Raw genomic sequence first — 6,000 nt, 5'->3', positions numbered from 1 at the left:
TAGAGCGTGTATCACATACAAAGTTTCTCGGTATTACAGTAGACGATAAACTTTCGTGGAAGCCTCATATTATTAATATTAGTAAAATAATTTCGCGTAATATTGGTATTATTAATAGACTTAAATCTCATATCCCGTTGTCTTCTTTGCTGACGTTGTATTTTTCATTGATATTACCTTATTTAAATTATGGAATTTTAGCATGGGGCAGTGCCCATCAAACTTTATTAGATAGATTATTGTTATTACAAAAAAAGGCACTTCGTATTATTTGTGGCGTTTCTCCATGTTCCCATGCAGATCCATTATTTGTTAGATATAAGATTTTAAAAATCAAAGACTTGTTTTTCTTTCAGCTGGGTCAGTTTATGTTTAATTATAACACAAATGCACTTCCTAGCATTTTTGATTCAATGTTTCCACGAAATCAATCTTTTCATAATTATCCCACCAGGCGATCAAATGAGTTTCATTTACCCCTTCTGAGAACGTTATTGGCTCAAAATACATTTATATACAGTGGCCCTAGATTTTGGAATTCTTTAAGTTGTGATATAAAAAATTCTTTATCCTTGAATTCGTTTAAGCGTAAGTTAAAAAATTTTTTGTTGAACTCGTATTAAGCTATATATGATTCATTACCTAGCTGGTCTTTACAGCCTAAGGGTTCATCGTCAATCATTGATTTCATCATTGTGTATTTTTTACATTATCTTATTTGTATAAACTTTGTTCGGCTGATCGAGCTGAAACACCTCAATTCCCTCTTCTGATCCAGATGTACAGCACCTCAATTCCATCTTCTGATCCCGATGTTCAGCGTGTTGGCTTTTCCTTTCACTTCCTTTTTCTTTCTCTCCTTTCTTTCCATTGTTCTTTTGTGTTTTATTACTGTCATGGTATACTCTACTGTAAAGTCATGTAAAGTCGTTGTGTTTCTACTGTCTTGTTCTGTCCTGTCTTGTTCTCTCCTGTCTTTGTAAAAAAAAAAGTTCAATGTATTCATAAGAATCCTTTGAGTGGTTCACAATTTACAAGCATGCTTTTCAGTGAACCTCTCAGTTCTTTCTTTCTTTTTTTTTCCCTCCAAACATAACTTTGTATTTTGCCGATATGCATGTATAATTTCATATTTGTTAAACATTATCTACCATGTAAAGTCGAATACATGCCTATGTTATATCTTCTGATTCATTTCGTGTTATGTTTGACGAAAAAGAAAGAAGGAATGAAATAAATGAAATGAAAAATGAATGAAATGTAATATGTATATATAATATATATATATATTATATATATATATACATATATATATGTATATATATATATATATATATATATATGAAGAGTTTCTTTGCAAAAACCGATAAGTCCATTTTTGAAGATTTTAAAGTACGGTCTCTGTCATAAAGTACGAAATAATACCTTTTAAATAATATATTGGTCACTACATTTAAAGGTACATTTTTGAAGTTATGGTCAAAAGAAGCAAAAATTGTCTTATTATTCTCTTTATGTTTCTTGACCTTTAATCGCAAATATCTCAATTTGACAAATATGGACTTATCGGTTTTTGCAAACAAACTCTTCATATTTATACATATATATATACTTTACATATCAACTTGAGAGAGTAGACTACAGATTTGAATGGACAATGTACATTGAACGCCAACTTAGCAACTGATATTTCGGTATCTTTAAGCTGCGATAACGCGCCTACTACTTGTAAGTTTCAAAGCCTTTAAACGTACTGCATGATTGATATGACAAGCGAAATGAATTCTTAACAAAACAAAAATGTAGATTGCATTTTCGAATGCAAACCGCGATATCTGACACCTTCTTATCCATATTCTCGTATAAGACTGTGCAGTATGCAGCAATAGAAGACATTACCTCGATTTTAACCATACATTAATTCGTGGAAAATGTAGGCCTAAATATACTAATGTTTAGTCTCTGCTGTTACTCACATAATACACATCCACATACTATATTTGTGATAAACTCCGGTCAGTCTCGTTCTGTTATTTCATTCACTTTCATATAAATTCCAAACAGCGTTGGACATCGTCAGTTGTTTGTAATCATTCAACACTCATTTTTTTCCTTGAAATCATGAGATCCTGAGATCATTTTTACCTTCATTGTCAAGCCACGTAAATTTTAGATTCAAACTAGAGCAGAATTTCGAGGACACTTTTCTAAGGGTATCGTGCATGATCGCTGTTTGTTTCAAACGTGAGACCTTTTGATTGTTTTCTTTCTCTAAAGTGTCACAGTATTACAAAAAAAAAGTGAATGAATATAACACTCGAGCAGACTTCAGATTCCCTTTCACAAAAAAACAACCCCACAATTATATTCAATTCAGCCATCGACTCCTTATGACACAAGCATCAAATTAATTGTCCGGACGCAGTACACAGATTATGTGATGTCATAAACACACTTAATGCTATATCTCCTCATGTACACATCTTTATATCCACCTCTTTTTTTCAGCTTGTAAGGAGATCTTTCCCCCTTGACAGTCCCCACATCTTTATACATGTATTTCTTTTTTACAACCCTAGAACACACACCTGAACTTAAACAACTCTTTCTTTCTATAGATGCATTCAAGGGGCGGCTTTTGGTTATTAACCACCAGCAAAAAAAAAAAATTAAAAGGGAGTTTCAAAGAGAAGTCTATGTTCAGTTCTCTAGAGCTGCTTCCAAGAAAGAAATACATGTACTTCCATTTCCAGGCGTGTTTAGAATATCATTGATGCCAAATTGCTATCATTGGTTTCATACTACAAAATAGCTTCAACGTAATGTTTTCTTCTATCTGTTCATAACTGTCATACAAGATGCAATTTTTAGGTAACATCTAGATCTCTTTTCTGTAATTACGAGAATTGTGAATTTAGTTGGAGTTTCTTCAAAACACAATGGATTTGTTTCGACAGGGAAGTCGTCATTAAATCACTTTCTAGCAGATTAGCCATTTCAGTGGGGATTTTTGTAACATGTAGACAGAAGATACTGGTATAAAAAATGTCGGGAAAGGTTTATGAAGACAGATATATTCTCAGTGAACAGCCATGTTGATATCGCACAGAATCCCCAGAACAATAAGATTTCAAACACTTTTGTGTGTTCTTTAAAAAAATGAGAAGAATGTAAATAATGATACTTTTTTCTGAAAATTGAGCAATAATCGCGATTGGCCAAGAGTTTCAAAATGAAAGTGAATAAATTCTGACTGTCGCATTGCACCATTTCTCACTGAAAAATAAAAAAGATTGGAAGCTGCCCAGGTATTCATAATTTATACTCACTGATTTCTTATGTTTTGCCATGGCGAATACTTCTTTCAATACGATTTCGCTGGTATTAAACAAGTTTCTCTTCTTCCGCACCGAACTCCGCCAGTTCTGGAATAAAAGTGAGCTTAAGACTTTACATGAGAGGAAGTCTGGCCGAGAATGACGTCATTTACAGAAAGCGCGCACGCGCAATGTAAAAACACGTGCGATGGAAAAACACACAAGATGTCGGTTGGTCCTCTTTCCGTTGTGCTAACAACGGTTTGTGTTAGTTTTGCTCTCTGTTGAAAATGGCATTAGCTCGTGCACGTGACTTATTGAAGCTTTAGAAAGAAGATAAATGAATGAATATTTCTCGAGCAACAAATAACCAATTTATCTCTAATAATTCGCTTTTTCCTTGCAAGCTTTTTCTTTCCGCGCTTTATTGATTTTTACTGTTTTTTGGCAAAGGTATATGAACTTAGTTCAATGTCACCGCGAATGGGATTCTAATTCACGGACCGGTATGTAACAGCGCTCATTACCGCAGTATGGCCTCAAGTGAACTAATTCATGGAATGGTCGAAAAAAAATGTGAAAATTACAACCATAAACGGAATTTTTTCATCTGTCAATAATTTCATAATTCATCAAAATTAATCATCACCTACTAAAAGAGATGATATATTGCAAGAGTCGAAGTCATAATTATTATTCTAACAATGTATTCTTTCTGTGGTGTACATTTGTCCTTGTGTCACCATTGTTGTTTCTTTTGCGTGTGTGTGTGTGTGTGTGTGTGTGTGTGTGTGTGTGAAGCTGCTATGTCGCCAAGCGTTGCTCTGTGTATTTTTCCCCTGACACAGATTGATAGAACTGATCAAATAGCTACGCCTCAAATCACGTCACTGCCATAATTATTGCTCATAGTACACAGACGCCCATGCATTCGAACCGTGCTTCAGTCTTTGCTCCGACCACCCCCCCCCCCCCCCCCGATCCTTCCCGGATTTATCTTGGCCTGAATAGAATCTAGTTATTCTACTGGAATTATACAAAAGGCAAGTACTTTTAGAGGACGGTTCTCAGAACATGATTTTCAAACGAAATCGAAACAAAAGCAAGTTCGTGAATTCAAAACAACTTTAGTTACACTGTGTGGATCGACACTGGCGTAAGTTAAGACCTACCTTCACATGCATAGTTTCTCCTCTTTCAATGAGGAAGTAACATGATACTTAATAACAGCAACGAAATTGGCAAGCTATTTACTCTTATTTACATTGGTCTATTTCTGCCTGCAGCAGACCAGCAGGATGTAGGTCTCAACGTATAGCAATGTATATACAGGTTGTTGGTGTTGTTGTTGTTGGTTTTGTTTTGTTTTTATCAAAGGAAGTATTTACAATTATGTGCACGATGTTTGTATGTATTATTTCCCAGCACTTTTCTGGCACTCTTTGGAGCTGTAAGCTCTTCTCTCCCTCATTTCCCTTCCTTTTGAGGTACCCAAATAGTGCAAGCATAACCAAATAAGTGGATACGTTCATTGTACGTTCATTTGCAGAAGATATATGTATATGTCAGTATAATTGTACTCATCAAAGACATGAACGTAGACCCTACTGGTTATATATATATATATATATATATATATATATATATATATATATATATATATATTCCTTTATTCAAACTCCCTTTCTTCCATTTCTTCCTGTCCAGAATGTAAATCGTTGTAATCATCAATGTCAATCGAGGTAAGAATAACAACAAACAACGGGACGTTGACGCGACGAAATGTTGCCTATGGAACTAAGTGAATGTGAAAAAGACGACAAAAAATATAATGAAAAATATAGGACTATGACAAACAAACAAAGAAAAAACAAACAAACAAACAAACAGGGAATGACTTGGCATAACGACTTTGTCCACCTCGAAAGGTTTAGCAAGCACGGAAAGCAAACATTTACGAAAGACTCTACAGAGTAGAATGAAGACAGCGAGAGAAAGAGGGGGGAGGGGATGGGGGAGAGGTGAGCAATTTCCCCGATAAGAAAGGCAATGTCATGACGGTCTAAGTACATAAAGATAATTCAGCATAATCATCATTCCCAACGAGGAAATAATATCATAATTATTGCCAAACCTCTTCCGCATCTTCCACCGCTGCCAGCTTGACTATCCATTCGAGAAGAAAGGCAGTATCAGCGAGAAGACGTTCTTGTTCTTCTCGCTTCTCTCCTCCCCTCCCCCCTCACGTCTATCCACAATACCAGACACACAAGTATGTGTGTGTGTGTGTGTGTGTGTGTGTGTGTGTGTGTGTGTATTGTGTGTGTGTGAGTGTGTGAGTGAGTGTGTGTTTGCGTGTGTGTGTGTCGTGTGTAAATGACATTGAAAATACTCGGAACTTCACGTTATTTTTTTTTTTGCATGTGTGTATGCGTTCTGTTCCTTCTTTAAAAAATAAGACAGAACTGTGACAAACCTAGAGGCCGTTATCCAAGTCAAGAGAATTGCTTATCGATAACAGTCTCTTCCAGCTGTATATTTGAAGATATACCATGAAATATTGGTACATATAACTATTCACATACTCATATATCCTATATGAGTACTCTTTTCAGTTTTTCATATTTCCTATATGAGTATACTCTGTATATATTTTCATGATTTTATTTGTCATTCTGTTACA

The sequence above is a fragment of the Diadema antillarum genome, unplaced genomic scaffold (genome assembly GCF_040938485.1).
Source record: "Diadema antillarum isolate AM-2024a unplaced genomic scaffold, OU_Dant_1.0 scf00000215, whole genome shotgun sequence".
NCBI lineage: Eukaryota > Metazoa > Echinodermata > Echinoidea > Diadematoida > Diadematidae > Diadema > Diadema antillarum.
The sequence above is the reverse complement of the archived record's forward strand: the minus strand, read 5'-3'. Positions refer to the sequence as shown.